At 38.1% G+C, this 22967-nt stretch overlaps 1 protein-coding gene across 19 annotated transcripts in view; it reads left to right on the top strand.

Moving 5' to 3' along the window:
* FANCC (FA complementation group C) overlaps positions 1-22967 on the top strand; it is a 347288-nt gene that overhangs the window by 96559 nt on the left and 227762 nt on the right. For 5 of the 19 annotated variants that reach the window (XM_061426130.1, XM_061426127.1, XM_061426124.1 and 2 more), the window contains 3 exons: positions 17444-17524; positions 18079-18281; positions 19256-19314. The exons of 5 other annotated variants lie outside the window; for them this stretch is intronic. The gene's annotated coding sequence lies outside the window, so the exon portion shown is untranslated. Of the gene's footprint in view, positions 1-12109; positions 12239-17443; positions 17525-18078; positions 18282-19255; positions 19315-22967 lie in introns of all 19 variants that reach the window. 9 more of the 19 variants (XM_061426128.1, XM_061426126.1, XM_061426123.1 and 6 more) reach the window with 4 other exon arrangements.

The raw sequence follows: 22967 nt of genomic DNA, 5'->3' as shown, positions 1-22967 counted from the left end.
AAAAATTGATTTATTTACCTGATTATTATTTAAGTTGGAGTATAATTGTTTTACAATGTCATGTTAGTTTCTGCTGTACCACATCTGAATCAACTATTAGTATACATATATCCCCTCCTCCCATAGGCCCCCCTCCGGCCCACCCTTCTAGGTCATCACGGAGGACAGAGCTGAGCTCCTTATATATCTATAATTTTTAAATTGTCTTTTTCAGTATTTAGAATGTACTGTTAATCTAAGAACTCATGTATTTCTTGAATATTTCTTGCTTTTATCTCTTTAAGTATTGTTTCTCTTCCATTCTCTTTACTTTTTCTTTTTTTCTGTTTTGCTGTGACACCTTCTAGATGTTTGTTAAACTAACCTTTATGTTTCCTAACTTCTCTCTCATAATTTTTGATTTTCTTTCTGGGCTGCATTCTGAGTGAATTTCATAGTATTGTCTTCAAATTTTCTAGCTCTTTAGTTTTGCCTAAAGGATCTTGTGTACTGTGTTTTTAATTTTAATGACTGTATTCTTCACTTATATAATTTTCAATTGATTCTTTTTTAATCATCTATTGTTTTAACTCAGAGTTTGTGCTTTATAATTTCTTATTTTTAATTAAGTTTTTAACATCTTAAATACAATTACTTTGATTTTGAATTGAACTATAATTTACTTACAATGTTGTATTAGTTTCAGGTGTGTAACATAGCGATTTGATATTTTTGTACATTACAAAATAATGACCACAGTAAGTCTAGTTACCATCTCTTACCATACAGAATTATTACAGTATTACTGACTATACTCACCTTGCTGTATATTATATTCCCATGACTTATTTATTTTATAAATGGAAGTTGGTAGTTCCTCTTAATCCCCTTTACCTATTTTGCCATTTCTACTTACTCACCTCTCCTCTGGCAACTACTAGTTTTTTCCTGTGTTTCTATGAGTCTTTTTCTGTTTTGTTCTATTTGTTCATTTGTGGTGTTTTTGTTGTTGTTGTTCAGTTACTTAGTCGTGTCTTACTCTTTGCAACCCCTGAACTGCAGCATACCAGGCTTCCCTATTCTTCATATCTCTCTGAGTTTGCTCAGACTTATGTCCATTCAGTCAGTGATGCCATCCAACCGTCTCAATCTCTGTCGCCCCCTTCTCCTCTTGCCTCAACCTTTCCTAGCATCAGGATCTTTTTCAATGAGTCCACTCTTCATATCAGGTGGCCAAAGTATTGGAGCTTCAGCTTCAGCGTCGGTCCTTCCAATGAATATTCAGGATTGATTTCCTTTAGGATTGAACTGGTTTGATCTTGAAGTCCAAGGGACTCTCAAGAGTCTCTCCCAGCACCACAGTTCAAAAGCATTAATTCTTCGGTGCTCAGCCTTCTTTATGGTCCAGCTCACATCCTTACATGACTATTGGAAAAACCATAACTTTGGCTATACGGACCTTTTAAGACTCCACATATAAATGAAATTTTATGGTTATTTGTCTTTTTCTATCTAACTGATTTCATTTAGCATAATATCTTCTATGAAGAGATCCACCCATGTTGTTTCAAATGGCAAGGCTTCATACACTTTTATGGCTGAGTAATACTACATTGTGCGTGTGTCTGCATCTGTGCTTCTCCGTTGTGTGTATGTGTCTGTTTGTACGTGTCTCACATCTTTACTCATTTATGTATTAATGGACTTCTGGGTTGCTTCCATATTCAACTATTGTAAATAATGCTGCAGTGAACTCTGGTTTGCATATATCTTGTTGAATTAGTGGGGGTTTTTTTGGATAAATACCCAGAAGTGTTATTGCTGGGCCATATGGTAGTTTTATTTTTAATTTTTTGAGAAACTTCCATACTATTTTCCATAGTGGCTGTACCAATTTATATTCCCACCAGCTCTGTACTAGGGTTCCTTTTTCTCCACATCCTCACTAATATTTATTCTTTGTTATCTTTTGAATGATAATCATTCTGACAGGTTTTGATTTGCATTTCTCTGATGATGAATGATATTGAGTATATTTTCATGTGCCTGTTGACTGTCTCTATGTCTTCTCTGGAAAAATGTCTTCACGTCCTTTATTTTTTTAATTGAATTTTTAAAAATATATTGAGCTGTATGAGTGTCTTATATGTTTTAGTTATTAACCCCTTATTGGATGTATCATTTGCAAATGTCTTCTCCCATTCAGTTGGTTGCCTTTTTGTTTCGTTGATAGTTTGCTTTGCTGTGTAAAAGCTTTTTAGTTTGATGTGGTCTCATTTGTTTATTTTTGCTTTTGTTGCCCTTGCCTGAGGAGACAGATCAAAAAAAAATTCCTAGAAACCGATGTCAAAGAGCTTGCTGCTTGCTTTCTTCTAAGAGTTTTATGGTTTCAGGTCTTAAATTTAAGTCTTTAATTCAGTTAAATATACTTATTTTGTTGGACTATTTTATAATATTCATTTCATCTGAAATGAATTAGTGGTTTGATGGCTGATTTTGTTAGTTGCCTTTATTGGGATTAGATTTCCTCATGTACTTTAGAACTTTGGTTGAATGGCATGTTTTGAATGCAGCATATTTTTTAATTGCTTTCATTGATTCATTTTCTGCCTCTCTTTCTCCCTCTCTGCTTAGTCTTCCTTGTTTAAAGCAATTTATATTTGTCTCTGGGGCTTTCATGGAGCCCTAGTCCAGAATTGCTGTGGTGTTTCAGTTACTTGGGCAATCACAGGCTGCTTCATTGAATTCCTCATCTCTGGCTGGTCTGTGTTCTCCTTCCTCTCTAGGCCACAGCTCCGGATGAGATAACCAGTCTTCTTTCAGGAATCAGGAGCCCTCCTCCAGTTTCACCTCCAACCCTGCCTCAAGTAGGATGCTAGGTCTGACTCTGTCCTTTGTGGGTTATGCTTAGTTTGAGCAAACTCCGGGAGATAGTGAAGGACGAGGAAGCCTGGCATGCTGCAGTCCACGGGATCACAGAGTAGGACTCAACTGAGCAACTGAACTACCACCAACTTTTGTAGGTTTCATGCTTCCAGTTACAGTGCTTGTTTTTGGATCCTGAGCTTAGGAGGCTAAAGGCTTTAACCCTGAGGATTTACTCCACTCTGTTTCTGCCTCATACCTATTAGACAGAAATTTTTCTATTGTTTTTGAACTTGCTTGCATCCTTTTGGTTTTCTCTTCTTGTTTCCTCCCTCTTTGCTGTGTTTGGAGGAGAGGGGATCTATCAAGGAGTGAATTTACTTGCCATCTTAACTGGAGGTCACATGGGCTGAGGGTTTAAAGGAAACAAAGTGAGATATTTGGTTTTACATAGTACTAAAAGCTAACCACAAAAATGCTTTTCTGTTTGAGTTCAGTGACCCACAGCATACAATCATTTAAACTCCTCCTTCAGAGGCTTGCAGCCCCAAAAAGATGAGTGGGATTAAGCAGGTGGGATTTATTAGGATGCCATGGTTCTCTACAAGGATTTCACTTTTTATTTTTTATTTTGATGGTAATTTTAAGAATTCAATTGTTTCCAAACACCCACAGTTCTAACTAAATAGTGTCTTAAGACGTCAGAGCCTGCAGTTGTGTTTGTCTTGGTGCCAAGTAGCACTGCTTTTAGATGCTGAAACCGGAACAGAAGTGAAAATGTAAATAATATGTGTGAATGAGAGAGTGAGTGAGTGCTGTTCCTGGCCGGCTGGGGTGCCCCTTTTTGATGCTGTCTGTAGCATTCCATGTTTTCTTCTCTCCCAGCCCTTCCCAGAAAGAATTATGTTTTATCTGTTTGCAGTTCATGATTTCCTCATTAGCTATGGGTTGCTTGAGAGGAAATGGGAATGCTGCCATTTTTTTATTTGCAGTGTTTTTAGAGTTCCTGTCATATGGTAGTTGTCCAATAAATATGTGGGATTTTTTGTTTTTATTTATTTAGTAATAAATTATGAGTAGAACCAAGGATGGAAAGAGGCAGAAATAACTTGGAGCCAAGTTACTAATGACAAAGGCGAGAAGATTTCTAATATTTTAATATCGAATGTGCTTCTCAGCCCATTTTTCTTCCAATCTCACTGAAAGCTCACAGTCTTACTGTCTGTCAGTTAAGTGAACTGAGGACAAGAATGCAATGAAAGTAAGTCACCACTATTTCTAACAGAATGTATGTGGGAAGACTGATATTTCTCAAGTCTCAGTGATAGGTCCTTGCTGCTCTGATGGAAAACAAGGTCAGGAGTTTCTATCTGAGCAGCTTCAAAGGCAAGCAGTCCTAAAGGGATGTTTCTATTTGGAGGCTAGATCCAGAGAGCAGCTCGTTTTCCCACGTGGCTTGGGGCATGGATGGGAGAATGGAGCTCAGTAACCCCCCAGAAAGTTATCTGCTAGGTTAAGTTTCCTTAATTCTTTGCAAAACTGAGTGAAGAGTATGTACACTCTGCACCTGGATTGCAGTTGCCTCCTCTGATTTCTTTGGTCCAGGTTTTGTTTATGATTGGGGTTTGTTTGAAATTATCTGCAAATTTCAGGTCTGTGTTTTTGATTAGAGTGTCTCAGAGACAAAACACTCCTGACTCAACAGAGAAAAAGCCAGCTCCTCCTAGTGGAATTTTTCTTAAAACCTCATTGTTTTAACAGGAAAATGTGTGTCATTTGTTTCTTTCATAAGCACTTTATGGGAGCAAGAATATTTTATTGTGAAATTTTTTAAAGAAAGCTACAAATACATGGACAAATTTATCAATCCTGTTTAAAGTAATGAAGCAAAGAAACATTAAAAAGTAAATTGAGAATACTGGTATCAGGGTTTCAGTAAGGAAGAGGAAGGATATTGTCAAATTTAAGCATAGTTGAGCATAAATTTCGTAACTTTATATTTGATTATATTTAATGGAGGTTTTAGGTAGTTTCTGATAAGGCCATTGTACCCCTAGTTAATGACATTGACTGGAGGCTAGATATTTGTCTCTTTTCCTTCTCCCATAAACACTGTGTTTTCTAGCCTTCTGTCCGTAAATCTCTGTGTAGTGCTTATTTCATGGGAGAAGTGACTTCAGTTGATTCAAACTCAGGGAAAATGGGGGGGAAAAAACCCAAAACAGTGCTTTTTATCAGGTTGCCACTGAGTAGGTTATGGTCTATATTTGGCAAATGTAGACTTACCTCTCATACTTGGAGATTGTGCAGACCAAATGAAAGTAATTTCAGAACCTTTTGGCCACCCTGACGGGTATATAATACACAGCCATTTTTGATACTATGAGATTTATAGTGAACTTCGTTTTAAATGTTGACAGTATGGGAACTGCATGTCTTTCTGTCAGCCCCAAAGCCAGCATTTTATCTGAGTCTCTCCTCTACAGCAGCCTTAGTGGATTTATTTGTTTACTTATTTATTCAGCAAATATTTATTGAACTTCTACTGTGTGCCAGCTACATACATAGCCTTGGTTTTCAGAATGTGTTCAGCAAACTAGGTTCTGAGGAGATGTGCCAGCGAGGACACAGTTGACTGTAAGAAAACCCAATAAAAGGTGGCTTAAACCAAAAGGGAAATTCCAAGGTTGGCTGCTTCATTCCCTTAGCTGTGCTAGTGAGGGGACCCAGGTGCACCTTTCTGCTTTGCTGTTTGCAGCATGTTAGATTACTTACTCCTTGAATCCCTGGGTAACAAGAAGACTGCAGTGTATAATACAGGGGAAAAGTGAATTTATCCACTAATATTCTCCAGTGGAAGCTCAGTTCTTATTGTCCAGAGTTGTATAACATTGCCCATTCCTATAGTTAGTTGAAAGCCAAATGGAAATACCATGACTGGAATACACCAGCCATTCTGAAAATGTGATGTTGGGTATCTCTGAGAACTTTCAGAAGACTGATGAGGGCAAAACCGTTTTCATAGTGGTGCTAAAACGTCATTTGTGTTTCTTACTCTGATTTTCTCACTAGTCTACAGTAGAGTTGTTAAGAGTTCTTGATTTATGGTGATGTCATTGCTCTGGAATGTATTCCAGCTAGTGGAATATATTCTTGGGTTTTAAATTTTTCTTAGTTTTAATTTGTAATGTGGTAAATATTGATATATATAACTCACATAAATAAAAGTTGTCAGTAATGCCCTCAGTGATGTGTATGACTGTAAAGGGGAGTCTGAGAACAAAATGTTGAGATCCACTGGTCTCATTAATCAAGATTCACCCCTGGTGAGAAAATAATAGCAAATGAAACAACTGACAAAGGATTAATTTCTTAAATATACAACCAGCTCATGTAAGTAAATACTGGAAAAACAAACAACTCAATCAAAAAGTGAGAAAAAGACCTAAACAGACATTTCTCCAAAGAAGACATACAGATGGCTAATCAGATCAGATCAGTCGCTCAGTCGTGTCCGACTCCTTGCGACCCCATGAATCACAGCACGCCAGGCCTCCCTGTCCGTCACCAACTACCGGAGTTCACTCAGACTCACGTCCATTGAGTCAGTGATGCCATCCAGCCATCTCATCCTCTGTCGTCCCCTTCTCTTCCTGCCCCCAATCCCTCCCAGCATCAGAGTCTTTTCCAATGAGTCAACTCTTCACATGAGGTGGCCAAAGTACTGGAGTTTCAGCTTCAGCCTCATTCCTTCCAAAGAAATCCCAGGGCTGATCTCCTTCAGAATGGACTTGGTTGGATCTCCTTGCAGTCCAAGGGACTCTCAAGAGTCTTCTCCAACACCACAGTTCAAAGCATCAATTCTTTGGTGCTCAGCCCTCTTCACAGTCCAACTCACATCCATACATGACCACAGGAAAAACCATAGCCTTGACTAGAGGGACTTTTGTTGGCCAAGTAATGTCTCTGCTTTTGAATATGCTATCTAGGTTGGTCATAACTTTCCTTCCAAGGAGTAAGTGTCTTTTAATTTCATGGCTGCAGTCACCATCTGTAGTGATTTTGGAGCCCAGAAAAATAAAGTCTGACACTGTTTCCACTGTTCCCCATCTATTTCCCATGAAGTGGTGGGACCGGATGCCATGATCTCCATTTTCTGAATGTTGAGCTTTAAGCCAACTTTTTCACTCTCCTCTTTCACTTTCATCAAGAGGCTTTTGAGTTCCTCTTCACTTTCTGCCATAAGGGTGGTGTCATCTGCATCTCTGAGGTTATTGATATTTCTCCCGGCAACCTTGATTCCAGCTTGTGTTTCTTCCAGTCCAGCGTTTCTCATGATGTACTCTGCATATAAGTTAAATAAACAGGGTGACAATATACAGCCTTGACGAACTCTTTTTCCTATTTGGAACCAGTCTGTTGTTCCATGTCCAGTTCTAACTGTTGCTTCCTGACCTGCATATAGGTTTCTCAAGAGGCAGGTCAGGTGGTCTGGTATTCCCATCTCTTTCAGAATTTTCCACAGTTTATTGTGATCCACACAGTCAAAGGCTTTGGCATAGTCAATAAAGCAGAAATAGATGTTTTTCTGAAACTCTCTTGCTTTTTTGATGATCCAGCAGATGTTGGCAATTTGATCTCTGGTTCCTCTGCCTTTTCTAAAACCAGGGTGAACATCAGGAAGTTCACGGTTCACATATTGCTGAAGCCTGGCGTGGAGAATTTTAAGCATTACTTTACTAGCGTGTGAGATGAGTGTGGTAGTTTGAGCATTCTTTGGCATTGCCTTTCTTTGGGATTGGAATGAAAACTGACCTTTTCCAGTCCTGTGGCCACTGCTGAATTTTCCAAATTTGCTGGCATATTGAGTGCAGCACTTTCACAGCATCATCTTTCAGGATTGGAAATAGCTCAACTGGAATTCCATCACCTCCACTAGCTTTGTTCGTAGTGATGCTTTCTAAGGCCCACTGGACTTCACATTCCAGGATGTCTGGCTCTAGGTCAGTGATCACACCATTGTGATTATCTGGGTCGTGAAGATCTTTTTTGTACAGTTCTTCTGTGTATTCTTGCCATCTCTTCTTAATATCTTCTGCTTCTGTTAGGTCCATACCATTTCTGTCCTTTTTCAAGCTCATCTTTGCATGAAATATTCCTTTGGTATCTCTGATTTTCTTGAATAGATCCCTAGTCTTTGCCATTCTGTTGTTTTCCTCTATCTCTTTGCATTGATCTCTGAGGAAGGCTTTCTTATCTCTTCTTGCTATTCTTTGGAGCTCTGCACTCAGATGTTTATATCTTCCCTTTTCTCCTTTGCTTTTTGCTTCTCTTTTTTTCACAGCTATTTGTAAGGCCTCCCCAGACAGCCATTTTGCTTTTCTGCATTTCTTTTCCATTGGGATGGTCTTGATCCCTGTCTCCTGTACAATGTCACAAACCTCATTCCATAGTTCATCAGGCACTCTATGTATCAGATCTAGGCCCTTAAATCTATTTCTCATTTCCACTGTATAATCATAAGGGATTTGATTTAGGTCATACCTGAATGGTCTAGTGGTTTTCCCTACTTTCTTCAATTTAAGTCTGAATTTGGCAGTAAGGAGTTCATGGTCAGATGGCTAATAGACACATGAAAAGATGCTCAAACATTGCTCATTATTATTGACATACAAATCAAAACTACAATGAGATATCACCTCACACCAGTCAGAATAGCCATCATCAAAATGTCTACAAACAACAAATGCTGGGGAGGGTGTAGAGAAAAGGGAACTGTCTTACACTGTTGGTAGGAATGTAGATTGATACAGTACTGTGGAAGACAGTTTATGCTGTGCTTAGTTGCTCAGTCACATCTGACTTTGTGACCCCATGGACTGTAGCCCACAGGCTCCTCTGTCCATGGGGATTCTCCAGGCAAGAATACTGGAGTGGGTTGCCATGCCCTCCTCCAGGGGATCTTCCCAACTCAGGGATCAAACCCAGGTCTCCTGTATTGTAGGCATATTCTTTACCCATCTAGGTCACCAGAGAAGCCCAAGAATATTGGAATGGGTAGTCTGTCCCTTCTCATGGGAACTTCCTGACCTAGGAATTGAACTGGGGTCTCCTGCATTGCAGGTGGCTTCTTTGCCAGCTGAGCTACCAGGGAAGCCCAGAAGACAGTATGGAGACTCCTTAAAAAATTAGGAATAAAATCACCATATGACCCAGCAATCCTGCTACTCGGCATGTACCCTGAGGAAATCAAAATTGAAGAAGACACATGTATCCCACTGTTCATCACAGCTCTAATTGCAATAACTAGGACATGGAAGCAACCTAGATATCCATTGACTGATGAATGGATAAAGAAGCTATGGTACATATATACAGTGGAATATTACTCAGTCATATAAAGGAATGCATTTGAGTCAGTTCTAATGAGGTGGATGAACCTATAGCTAAGTATGTCCAAAAAAGAAAAACAAATATCATATACTGACACATATATATGGAATCTAGAAAGATGGTACTGATGAAATTATTTTCAGGGCATCAGTGGAGACACAGACAGAGAACAGACCTATCGATATAGGGGAGGAGGGTTGGGGAGGAAGGAGAAGGTGGGATGTGTGGAGAGAGTAACATGGAAACTTACATTACCATATGTAAAATAGATAGCCAATGGGAATTTGCTGTATGACTCGGGGAACTCAAACTGGGGCTCGGTAACAACCTAGAGGAAGTGGGTTGGGGTGGGAGGTGGGAGGGAGGTTCAAGTGGGAGGGGACCTATGTATATCTATGGCTGATTCATGTTGATGTTTGGCCGAAACCAACACAGTTCTGTAAAGCAATTATCCGTCAATTAAAAAAAAAAAAAAGATTCACCCCTGGTATTTGGGAAGATCCCAGCCTTCCCCAAGACTCAATAGCTATGAGATTTCTGGACAAAACTGATTCTCTTAGCAAAGAAGCAGTAGATGGGTTAAGGCTATTGGATGGGCAACCAGCAGTGTTTATGGAATTATTCTGAGGGAGGGGGCTTTGGTGGAAGGGCATGACTGGAACGCAGGATGTGCTCCAGGTCCTACCTCAGCTTTGACTGGAGTCACTGCTGGTCTATTCTTTTTTTTTTTTTTAATTGTGGTAAAATATAGAAACCATAAAATTTATCATTTTAGCCATTTTTAAAAAGTGTACAGTTCGGCAGCCCTGAATTACATTCACATTGTTGGGCAGCCATTACCACCATTCATCTCTAGAGTATTTTCTTCTTCCCATCTGAAGCTATTTACCCATTAAACAGTAAATCCCTGCCTTCTCCGTTTCTCTCAGCCCCCAACAACCACCATTCTGTTTCTGTCTCTATGAGTTTGCCCACTCTGTAAGTATCTCCTATTAGTGAAATCATATAGTATTTGTCCTTTTGTGTTTGGCTTATTCCTCTTAACATAATGTTAACACTGTATGGATTCAGGGTTCATCCATATATATATCAGAAACTCCTTCCTTTTTGTGATTGAATGATATTTCACTGTATATATTTATATATTTAGTTTAGCCATCCATCTTTTGGTGAATATTTGGGTCGTTTATACCTTTTGCCTATTGTGTATGCTGCTATGAGTATGAGGAAAAAATTATCTATTTGAGTCTTTACTTCTATTATTTTGGGTATGTAATAGAAGTGGATCAGATGGTAATTCAGTGTTTAATTTTTTAAAAGTAATCACCATACCATTTTTACATAGCGATACTGTTTTGCATTTCCACTAGCAGTTGAGGTTCCAGTTTCTCCACATTCTCACCAGCACTTGCTATTTTTTTTTTTTTTTGATGATAGCCAGCCTAAGGGGATTAAAGTAATATCTCATGGTGGTTTTGATTTGCCTTTACCTAATGATTAGTGTTGAGCTTTAAAAAAATTTTTTTTTCAATTTTATTCAAGTATAGTTGATTTACAATGTCCTGTTAATTTCTGTATACAGCAACATGATTCAGTTATACATGCACACACACGTACACATACTTATGTATTTATTCTTTTTCATATTCTATTCCATTATGGTTTATCACAGCATACTGAATATAGTTACCTGCCCTATATGGTAGGACCTTGTTGTTTATACATTCTGTATGTAACAGTTTGTATCTGCTAATCCTTATCTCCCAATACACCCCTCCTCCACTTCCTTTCCACCTAAGCTCTAGGATGTCTCTAGATGGAACCGCCATATGGGATGTGAAAGTGTCATTCAGTAGCAATACTAATTGAGGGCCAGAATATCACAGGTTAGATTATAGATTGTGTATTTTTTCACCCTGAAGCTTAGTAACTTAGGATAGGAAAATAATGTCACATAACATTAAACGAGAGGCTGAAGTTGCTCACGTCACTAGTGGTCACTGGTCCTAGCACTGTGGTACACTCAACATCCTCTGCATCCCTGCCTGTGGCTCTTTGACGCTGGGGCTGCGTCAATACTCAGGTGTTAACACACAACTTTAGGAGCCTACTTTGCTTTCTGAAAGATAATTTGAGAACCACTGTTTTAGGGCAGTCCCTTGCCAGGTTCTTAACACTTCTTGATTACTAAATTAAGGGAAATGTTTTTATTTTTAATGGATTAGGGCACTTTGCTCCAGTCTATCTCCCATTTGTTTATTTTTTGTTACCTTTCTTCCAACAGTGCTTAAGTGTTTTGATGCTGTTATTTCCTTCTTCCAATCTAATGAATTATGCTTGGTGAATTCCTCATATCTCGTGTAAACATTTCTATGAAATTTTTGGTTATATCCTATTTTCTAAAGAAAAATAGCACTAAGTCATGTCCAAGTCTTGCGATCCCATGAACTGTAGGCTGCTAGTTTCCTATGTCCATGGGATTCACCAGGCAAGAATACTGAAGTAGATTGCCATTTCCTTCTCCAGAGGAACTTCCCGACCCAGGAATTGAACCCAGGTCTCCCACATTGCAGGCAGATGCTTTACTGACTGAGCTACATGGGAAGTTTTTCTAAAGAGGCCAACATAAATGGGGAACTTTTAGCCCTAAAGTATTACCTCTCTCACCTGCTACACTCTGAATCTGAGCCCTGTCAATTTGGCAACTTTCAGTATGAACCTTTATAGACAGTTTATCTTTGTGCCATCATGATTTAAGTTCATAAAAAAGTGCTTTAGCAAGCAACAAAGTAGCTTTTGACCAGTTTATAAATGAGGGGGAAAGGACAAAGGCCCTTGATCCAAACCTGAGACATTTGGACTCTCTTTTCAGTATCTCAGATGTTTGAAGGACCCCAAGGCTGGTTTCCCTTGCTACTTTGTTTCTTCCCCTCCCACCTCCTGCTTTCCTCTGATGAACCCAAAACAGGGACATGAACAAGCACATGGGAGTCTTTCACAGGTTAGTCACTTCTATTCAGATGTCCAGGTCTTTCTGCTCATAGGACTGTTACTTTAGTTCAATCTACATGAGAATTTCTGAAGCTGATTTTATTTTCTTTGGGAAACATAAACTGAGACTAACAGTTACTGTTAATTTTAGTCTCTGTATGTGGAGAAGGTGAAAACATGATTTGATTCTGTATATTTAAGAAATGAAAAGGGAGATTTCCTTCTAACTTTCTATGCCCTTTGCTTTTGCTATATTAGTACATATTGGGGGGTTTGTGTGTATGGAAAATGCTTGATAAAATCCTGAGTTTTGAAGAAATGTCATTGATCATCCACCTTTCTTTTATGCTCTTAAATAAAAAATGCTAAATAATATTTTGTTAGTTGTTTGTATGAAATTAATATAGGCAGAGATATCCATGTGAAGGCATATATACTGAGCAGGACTCTAAGAAAGCCAAGGATTTACACTGGGGGCAATATCAAGGATTTGATATCAATCAAAAGTGTAGTTTTCAGTTCTCTAATTAGTGTGTATATTCAGTTTAGCTCAGTTCAGTTGCTCAGTCTTGTCCGACTCTGCGATCCCATGGACGGCAGCACCCCAGGCTTCCCTGTCCATCAACAACTCACGGAGCTTGCTCAAACTCACGTTCATTGAGTCAGTTTACCATCCAGCCATCTCATCCTCTGTCATCCCCTTCTCCTCCTGCTTTCAATCATTCCCAGCATCAGGGTCTTTTCCAAGGAGTCAGTTATTTGCATCAGGTGGCCCAAGTATTGGAGTTTCAATTTCAGCATCAGTCCTTCCAATGAATATTCAGGACTGATTTCCTTTAGGATGGACTGAATGGATCTCCTTGCAGTCCAAGGGACTCTCAAGAGGCTTCCCCAACACCACAGTTCAAAAGCATCAATTCTTTGGTACTCAACTTTCTTTATAGTCCAACTCTCACATCCATACATGACTACTGGAAAAACCATAGCTTTGACTAGATGGACCTTTGTTGGCAAAGTAATGTCTCTGCTTTTTAATATGCTATGTAGATTGGTTATAGATTTTCTTCTAAGGAGCAAGTGTCTTTTAATTTCATGGCTGCAATCACCATCTGCAGTGATTTTGGAGCCCCCAAAATAAAGGAGCAGTGACCCAACAAGAGACTGACCCAGACTTGCCCATGAGTGCCCAGGAGTCTCCAGCAGAGGCATGGGTTGGTGGTGGTTTGCTGCAGTGTTGGGGGCACTGAGTGTAGCAGTGTGTGAAACCTTTTGAAGGAGGTCTCCAATATCTTCATTACCTCCACTATAGTTTGGCCTCAGATCAAACAATTCGGAGGGAACATACTCCCGCCCATCAACTATAATTGGATTAAAGATTTACTGAGAATACAAGAATCCCTTAGAAGAAATGGAGTAGCCATCAAAGTCAACAAGAGTCTGAAACGCAGTACTTGGATGCAGTCTCAAAAAAGACAGAGTGATCTCTGTTTGTTTTCAAGGCAAACCATTCAGTATCACAGTATTCCGAGTCTATGCCCCAACCAGTAATGCTGAAGAAGCTGAACGGTTCTATGAAGACCTACAAGACCTTCTAGAACTAACACCCAGAAAAGATGTCATTTTCATTATAGGGGACTGGAATATAAAAATAGGAAGTCAAGAGATACCTGAAGTAACAGACAAATTTGTCCTTGGAGTACAAAACGAAGCAAGTCAAAGGCTAATAGAGTTTTGCCAAAAGAACACACTGGTCATAGCACATGCCCTCTTCCAACTTCACGAGAAGACTCTACACATGGAGGTCACCAGATGGTCAATACTGAAATCAGATTGATTATGTTCTTTGCAGCCAAAGATGGAGAACCTCTATACAGTCTGCAAAAACCAGACTGGGGCTGACTGTGGCTCAGGTCATGAACTCCTTAGTGCAAAATTCAGACTTAAATTAAAGAAAGTAAGGAAAACCACTAGACCATTCAGGTATGACCTAAATCAAATCCCTTACGACCATACAGTGGAAGTGACAAATAGATTCAAGGGATTAGATCTGACAGACAGAGTGCCTGAAGAACTATGGACGTAGGTTTGTGACTTTGTACAGGAGGCAGTGATCAACACCATCCCCCCAAAAAAGAAATGCAAAAAGGCAAAATGATTCTCTGAGGAGACCTTACAAATAGCTGAGAAAAGAAGAGAAGCTAAAGGCAAAGGAGAAAAGGAAAGATATACCCATTTGAATGCAGAGTTCCAGAAAATAGCAAGGAGAGATAAGAAAGCCTTCTTCAGTGATCAATGCAAAGAAATAGAAGAAAACAATTGAAAGGGAAAGACTAGAGATAGATCTCTTTAAGAAAATCAGAGATACCAAGGGAACTTTTCATAAAAAGATGGGCAGAATAAAGGGCAGAAATGGTATGGACCTAACCGAATCAGAAGAGATTAAGAAGAGGTGGCAAGAATACACAGAACTATACAAAAAAGGTCTTCATGACCCAGATAATTACCATGGTGTGATCACTCATCTTGGAATGCAAAATCAAGTGGGCCTTAGGAAACATCACTACAAACAAAGCTAGTGGAGGTGATGGAATTCCAGTTGAGCTGTTTGAAATCCTAAAAGATAATGCTATTAAAGTGCTACACTCAATATGTCAGCAAATTTGGTAAATTCAGCAGTGGCCACAAGACTGGAACAGGTCAGTTTTCATTCCAATCCCAAAGGCAATGCCAAAGAATGTTCAAACTACCACACAATTGTACTCATTTTACATGCTAGTAAAGTAATGCTCAAAATTCTCCAAGCCAGGCTTCAACAGTACATGAACAGTACTTCCACATGTTCAAGCTGGATTTAGAAAAGGCAGAGGAACCAGAGATCAACTTGCCAGCGTCCACTGGATCATAGAAAAAGCAAGAGAATACCAGAAAAACATCTACTTCTGCTTTATTGGCTGTGCCAAAGCCTTTGATTGTGTGGATCATAACAATCTGGAAAATTCTTCAAGAGATGGGAATACCAGACCACCTGACCTGCCTCCTGAGAAATCTGTATGCAGGTCAAGAAGCAACAGTTAGAACTGAACATGAACATCAGACTGGTTCCAAACCGGGAAAGGACTACGTCAAGGCTATATATTGTCACCCTGCTTATTTACTTTATATGCAGAGTACATCATGAGAAACGCTGGGCTAGATGAAGCACAAGTTGGAATCAAGATTGCCAGGAGAAATATGAGTAACCTCAGATATGAAGATGACACCACCCTTATGGCAGAAAGTGAAGAACTAAAGAGCCTCTTGATGAAAGTGAAAGAGGAGAGTGAAAAAGTTGGCTTAAAGCTCAACAGTCAGAAAACGAAGATCATGGCATCCTGTTCCATCACTTCATGGCTAATAGATGGGGAAACAATGAAATCAGTCAGAGACTTTATTTTTTGGGGCTCCAATATCACTGCAGATGGTGACTGCAGCTATGAAATTAACAAGATGCTTGTTCCTTGGAAGAAAATCTGTGACCAACCTACATAGCATATTAAAAAGCAGAGACATTGCTCTGTTATAAAGGTCTGTCTAGTCAAAGCTATGGTTTTTCCAGTAGTCATGTATGGGTGTGAGAGTTGGACTATAAAGAAAGCTGAGCACTGAAAAATTATGCTTTTGAACTGTGGTGTTGGGGAACACTCTTGAGAGTCCCTTGGACTGCAAGGAGATCAAACCAGTCAATCCTAAAAGAAATCAGTCCTGAATATTCATTGGAAGGACTGATGCTGAAGCTGAAACTCTAATACTTTGGCCACTGGATGCGAAGAACTGACTCATTGGAAAAGACCCTGATGCTGGGAAAGATTGAAGGCAGGAGTAGAGGACAACAGAGGATGAGATGGTTGGATGGTATCACTGATTTGATGACATGAGTTTGAGTAAGTTCCCTGATTTGGTGATGGACAGGGAAGCCTGGCGTGCTGCAAGTCCATGGGGTCTCAAAGAGTCGGACGTGACTGAGTGACTGAAGTGAACTGAGAATGGCCTTGCCCATCAGAACAAGATCCAGTTTCCCCCTCTCCCATCAGAAAGCTTCCATGAGTCTCTTATCCTTTTTCATCAGAAGGCAGATGGAATGAAAACCACAATCACAGAAAATTAACCAAACTGATCACATGGACCACAGCCTTATCTAACTCAGTGAAACTATGAGCCATGCCGTGTAGGGCAACCCAAGACGAACGGGTCATGTGGAGAGTTCTGATGAAACATGGTCCACTGGAGAAGGGAATGGCAAACCACTTCAGTGTTTTTGCCTTAAGAACCCCATGAACAGTGTGTAGATTAACTGGGATTTAAAAAAAAAACAAACAGTGCGTTTGTGAAAAAAAAGTTGAAATCTCCCTGAATCTGAAGAGCCATCCCTATTTTACAAGGCATTTCTTTCTTTTTGAGATGCCTTAACCCTGCCTGATGTATGAACACAGATCACCTCATGCTCTCACCAGTTATTCTCTTCTGTGTGGTAGATTGGATGTCTTTTCCTTCTTGTGGCAGTAGCCCTTACAGGGCAAAGCAGTAGCCATATAAATAGCTAAGGGACTGGATATGGAGGGAGAAGCCTTGGATTTTCTCTTCTTCAGAGCCAAGACTGGGAAGACGGAAACATTATATGAGGACAGGCATGAGAAAGACAAAGAAAGCACTGGAAATATATCCCTGGCCACTTCTGGTGGTTTTTAATTTTTCTAGAGAACTTAGCTGAAAATAGAAAATGCAGACTATTTCAACAATTTAAAACCTTTTATTGTGCTCATTTGGTAAGTTATGTCTTGATGGCTGCAGTCCATGAGGTCGCTAAGAGTTGGACACGACTGAATGACTTCACTTTCACTTTTCACTTTCATGCATTGGAGAAGGAAATGGCAACCCACTCCAGTGTTCTTGCCTGGAGAATCCCAGGGACGGGGGAGCCTGGTGGGCTGCCGTCTGTGGGGTCGCACAGAGTCAGACATGACTGAAGCGACTTAGCAGCAGCAGCAGCATTTATGAACTGTACATTTTCTTTTTTTCCTTACCTTTGGGGCGATGTCTGTACAGTAAATATGTAGCTGGAAGTTAAAAAAATTTTTTCCTGTTATTGTGGAAGGTAATACATACAGAAAAGTGCATAAGCATAATTTATACTTTAATAAATTAGTAAAACATTAATACCTATGTTACTTTCATCTAGGTCAATAGATAGACGATTGCCAGCATCCCGGAAACCATTCACATGTACCCTCCCAAAAGGACTGCCTTCTTTCCTCTAAAGGTAGCAGATTTCATGGCTTTTTTAGGGTAATCGCTACAGTTTAGTTTTGCCTGTTTTTGAATTATATAAAATTATATAAATGAATCATATCTTATGGATAGCTTATTTTTCTCAACCTTATGATTGTCAGATCATCTCTATGCCTATAGTAGTAGTTCCTATATTTTCATTGCTCCATAGTATTCCCTTTATGAATATTTTGTTTATTCTACTCTTGATCGGCACATGGGTTGTTTTCAAATTGGGCCTGTGACGAATAATACTTCTTTGAGCATTCTGGTAGTGTACATAAACACTTAAGTTCATAGGGTGCTTTGAGGGAAGATGTGTACTTTGTAGATCGTTGTCTGATTATTCCACAGTTTACTGTGAGATGTGTGGAAGTTTCTTGCTATGAGTCTCTGAAATTGCATGGGTCAAAAATTGAAAAAATAAAGGTTAGACTGTGTGGTTGAGGTATTGCTGGGGACGCTGAGCTTGAGGATAGTCTCTAGAGTTTTCTTTGAAAGAACATTTAGAAATGTTTTTTATTGATGCCGATTAAACTCATACAGGTAACAGGCAAATCTATGCTGTTCATTCTGATTTGGTAACTAAATGAACCAAAGTACCATTTGAAAGGAGGAAAGGAAAGAAAGAGAAGCAGGAGAAAGTGGAGGGGGAAGAAGAGAAGGAGGAAGATAAAGGGAAAAAGAAAAAGAGGGACCAGAGGTGCGAGACGGGACTCATGATCATGATTAGAGCCTGAATCCCTCATGTGAGTATCAGAAGTAGAAGACGAACTCTTAGGGTTTTGGGGTCAATCTAGACAAATTAATTCAAATGATAATATAAAATAAAGACTAGTTAATGAATCGTTCTTTAAAAAAAATTTCCTGCTGTGACTGCAGTATTTTCCTCGTAGTTATGTTATTTCTGTGTTATATTTTAAACTTTGCATTTTGTTTTACATTTCTATGTTATTAGGTGCATGCAGATTTAGAACTCTCACATATTCCTGGTTAATTCAACATTTTGTCATTACGAAGTGATCCTTTTTACCTCTAGTAAGCTTTTTGCCCCCAGAGTGTGTTTAAATAGAAACTGTTTGATTTTTTTGGTTAAGTTAGCATGGTATTTTCCTCCTATTCTTTTAACCTCTCTATAATCCCAGTACCCTTATGTTTTAGATATGTCTTTTATAACAGCATATAGCTTTTTAAAAATTTTCTAAACTGATAATATTTGGCTTTTGCTTGTAGAATTTAATCCATTTGTGTATTATGTAATTACTGATGTATTTGAGTTTAAAGTCAACCATTCTTATTGTGTATTTTTTCATTTGTTTTGCCTATTTTGTATTCCTTTTCTGTCCAGTCTTGCCCTCTTAGGAATTAAGTGTTTTTTACTATAAATTTTTCTCCTCTGATAACTTGGAAATTATATACTACCTTTTATTCTCTCATTAGTGGCTAGCATAGAAATTATGATATGCATTTTTGAATTATTAAAGTCAAACGTTAACACTTTTTTCCTCATTTTCCTGGATAATGCAAGAAATTTAGAACTCTATAAGTCTGTCCTTCTCCTAGAGTACGTACTATTGTTTGGTATATTTTAAATTTAAATTATATATTATATATATATATATAAAACTAATGATACTGTTCTTATTTTATACTCTAAGTACTAATTTTAAATTTCCCATGATACACTATTTTTTATGGTTTCCATTTCTTCTAACATCTCTAGACTTCCACCTGGGGTCATTTCCATCTGCCTGAAGAGCATCGTCTAGAGCAGATTTACTGGTGAGAAATTCTTTCAATGTGTCTGAAAGTCTTTCTTTTACCTTTTTATTCCTGAAGAATCTTTTCGCTGGATGTAGTATTCTCAGTTGGTCCTTTCTTCCTTTCATTGCATTGAATATATGCTTTCTAGCTTTTTCTTACTGTATTTCTATGTATCTTATCCATTCTTCTGTAATTTCACACTGTTTTTACTTTCTGTGTTGAATTCTGGTTAGTTTCTTCTAATACATCTTCCAAGTCCATCAAATCCCTTTGCAGCTGGGTCTAATTAACTGTCAGACCCATTTGTTGAATTCTTCATTTCAGTTTTTTTTTTTTTTTTTTAGTTCTAGAATTCTGCTGTATTGTTTCTTCATCTGCAGGGTCATTTTTTATAATTTTTAGTTTCTTGATGAAATTTTTTATCTTCACAAGGGACCCTCTTAGTTACTTTATATATTTTTTTAATTTATTTATTACCAGATAATTGTTTTACAGAATTTTGTTGCTTTCTGTCAAACCTCAACATGAATCAGCCATAGATATACATATATCCCTTCCCTTTTGTACCTCCCTCCCATCTCCCTCCCCATCCCTCTAGGTTGATACAGAGCCCCTGTTTGAGTTTCCTGAGACATACAGCAAATTCCCATTGGCTATCTATTTCACATATGGTAATATAAGTTTCCATGTTACTCTTCTCTGTACATCTCATCCTCTCCTCCCCTCTCCCCATGTCCATATTTCTGTGTCTGTTTCTCCATTTTTGTCTAGTTTTTAAACTATCTTGAGTCCCTCTCTGTTTCATTTTGTGTTTGTTTTTGTTCATTGTTTTGGGGCTTTTATGTTTTTTTTTCCTTTCTGTATGTTTGTCTTTAATTATGCAATTTTTGTTGGATTTGAAAAATTTAACTTTAGAAATAATTAGAAAACTACGATGATATTACTTTTTTTCAGAGAGGGAGTTGTTTGCATCTTCCAGGTGGCTAGCAGCATTAGTAACCTGGGACCACTTTAATTAAGTTTTGGTTTCATAGCCGGGCTATAGTCTCCATGTTGACGAGTTCATTTCTGGGCTACCCATGGTCTCAGGGTGCATCTCTGTGGGTGCAGTCCTCAGTGTGAGGTGGTTTACCAGGACCTCACTTTGACAGGCTTGGCCTCCTACTTTTACTCTCTAGTAAAGTTGTCAAAAGAGCTGCTTTGCCATTTAACCACCTCTGCAGGATTGGAAAAGTCTCCTTTGGCCTGTGCAACCTTATGTGCCAAGATCTTTCTCTGAAAATTCCACACTCTCTTGCTGTTTGATGATTTTTGAATTATGTTTTTATGTTTCACATAGCCTTATAGAATAACTTTCAGCAGGAGGTTGGTCTTAACTCTGTAGTCTGAAATAGAACTGAAATTGGGTACAATTTTAACTAAGTATGTTTACATTAAATATAGTCTGTATCATACTTTTGTCTGCCTCACCTATCCTGGTTAATCAAGAGAACGTGTTATAGATTTTACCTCCAGCCATTTTAGAGTGGCTAAAAGAGCCTGATAAAACGTATTTGGAAGATATTGGAGAACTGTGAATGTACTCACAACTCAAGGGTTTAAGATCTTGGGATGAAGGCAAGTCCTAAGTTCTGAGCAGACATTTTACTGCAGTTTTTCAACCTCAGGGCCTTGCCATTCCTTGAGAAGCTAGAACCTAGAAGAGGGCCTGTGCCACTAAAAGTGAGAAAAGTTAGCAGTATTTTTGTCAGTTTCACAGGATTGTGGAGGCATACATTGGAGTTGCAAGGGAAATTTTGTTAATCTGACTACCTAAAAATATAAAGCTTCTAAACATCAAGAAATATAAACACAGGAGAATGGATAAAGTTAGAAAAATCAGTATTTATCATCCTCTAATAGACCTAAAATGTCATCAGTGGATTCTAAAGCCATTAGCGAAAAAGTGGTGGTGAACTTTATAATGGATGGATTTGGTTGATAATATCTGAAACCACTCATCAGTTTCAACATTATGATATGTGGGACTACCAAATTATGTATACCTTCTCATTTAATTTGAAGAACACAAATCCACAAGTGAAATATTCTTGCAAAGGAATTGACTCTGAATCTAATGAACCTTCTAGATCTAGCTGTCAGTTTATGAACAATAAAGAAGAGAACAAAACACATCACACAATACCACAAGAATGCTAAATGTACAAGTATGAGAAATTCTGTAGGTCATATGTGTTGGTTTCTCCAGGGGTTAAATGAAAAGGTTAAAACAAATAAAAGTGGGATACTTGTTACAAGTTAGAGATTTACATTGTTTTGTTACAGCTTAAAGGAAAGATATCAGTATTGACTGCATGCAATGTGTTGATGTTGTTTGGATTGTAATATAAATAATCCAAATATAAAGGGAATTTTTTAAGAAATCTGAACATAGAAGGGCTGTTAGATATTATTAGTGGCTTTATTGGGTATGAAAGAGGTGTAGTTAAGTTTCTTTTTTTAAAAGTCTTTTAAAAAAAGATATAAATAAAGGTATTTTGAGTAAAGTGATATGGTATCTGTGCTTTGCTTTAAAAATGGAAAATCTCGATAATTGTTTGAACTGGTTAAAGGGTAAATAGGGTACATTTGGCTGTTTTCTCTACCATTTTTTTGTATACTAAAACATACTTACAGAACAGTTATCAAAAAAAAGAGAAGAATAAACATCATAAACAGAATTTCGCTTGTGCCCCATAATTTGTGTTTTAAGTGAGATCATTATAAATTACTCTCCTTATTGAGTGAAAGTATATGGTTTATGTCAGATCAAAAGTGCATAAACTTGTTTTATCTGTATAGTGTATTTCCCAGTTGTTAGTTGTATCTGTTAGACCCATGTAACTCTTCCAGTTCTGAGGAGGCAAACCTTAGTCTCATTAAAACCATGCAGAAGAGAAGGGAAGTTCTTCAGAGCAAAAGTGAGGTGCATATGTAGTTATCCCTCTATATCTGCAAGGTGTTTATTCCAGGACCTTCACAGATGCCAAAATCCACAAATGCTTAATTCCCTTATATAAAGTGGCATAATACTTGTATATAACCTATACACATTCTTCCATATACTTTAAATCATTTCTAGATTTCTTAAAATACAATGTAAATGCTATATAAATAGTTGTAAATATAAGATAAAAGTTATGTATATAGTAGTGGGTGCATGGTAAATTCAAGTTTTGTTTTTTGGAAACTTCTGGAATTAAAAATTTTTTCTATCCATATAGATGCAGAACCTGCAGATAAGGAGGGCTGACTATACATTAAAAGAACAGGATAGGGTGTTGGGGGGCAGAAACAACAGATATATCCACTGTCTCATGTTGGTTACTCAGGACATTTGAACCTATTGCTTTCCATACACAGAATTTTTAAAACAGTTTCCACTAACATAATTTAGCTCTCTCTTCCTTCCGAAAAGGGAGATAATTCAAAGTAATGCCTGGTTAATGCATTTAGCTTCAAGTCCAAGAGTTCTGGATAATGTCAGTTCCTCTTCCCATCTTTGTTATTTTCTGTAAATTATAGATTTTTAGCAAATCTATCCACTTATAATATACTTTATATATGCAGTAGTAGAAGGGGAAATAAAAGAGAAGGGAATTTTTAAAAGTTATATGACATAGCAAGCAAGA

Source organism: Bos javanicus, chromosome 8 (genome assembly GCF_032452875.1).
Source record: "Bos javanicus breed banteng chromosome 8, ARS-OSU_banteng_1.0, whole genome shotgun sequence".
NCBI lineage: Eukaryota > Metazoa > Chordata > Mammalia > Artiodactyla > Bovidae > Bos > Bos javanicus.
The sequence above is the reverse complement of the archived record's forward strand: the minus strand, read 5'-3'. Positions and strand labels throughout refer to the sequence as shown.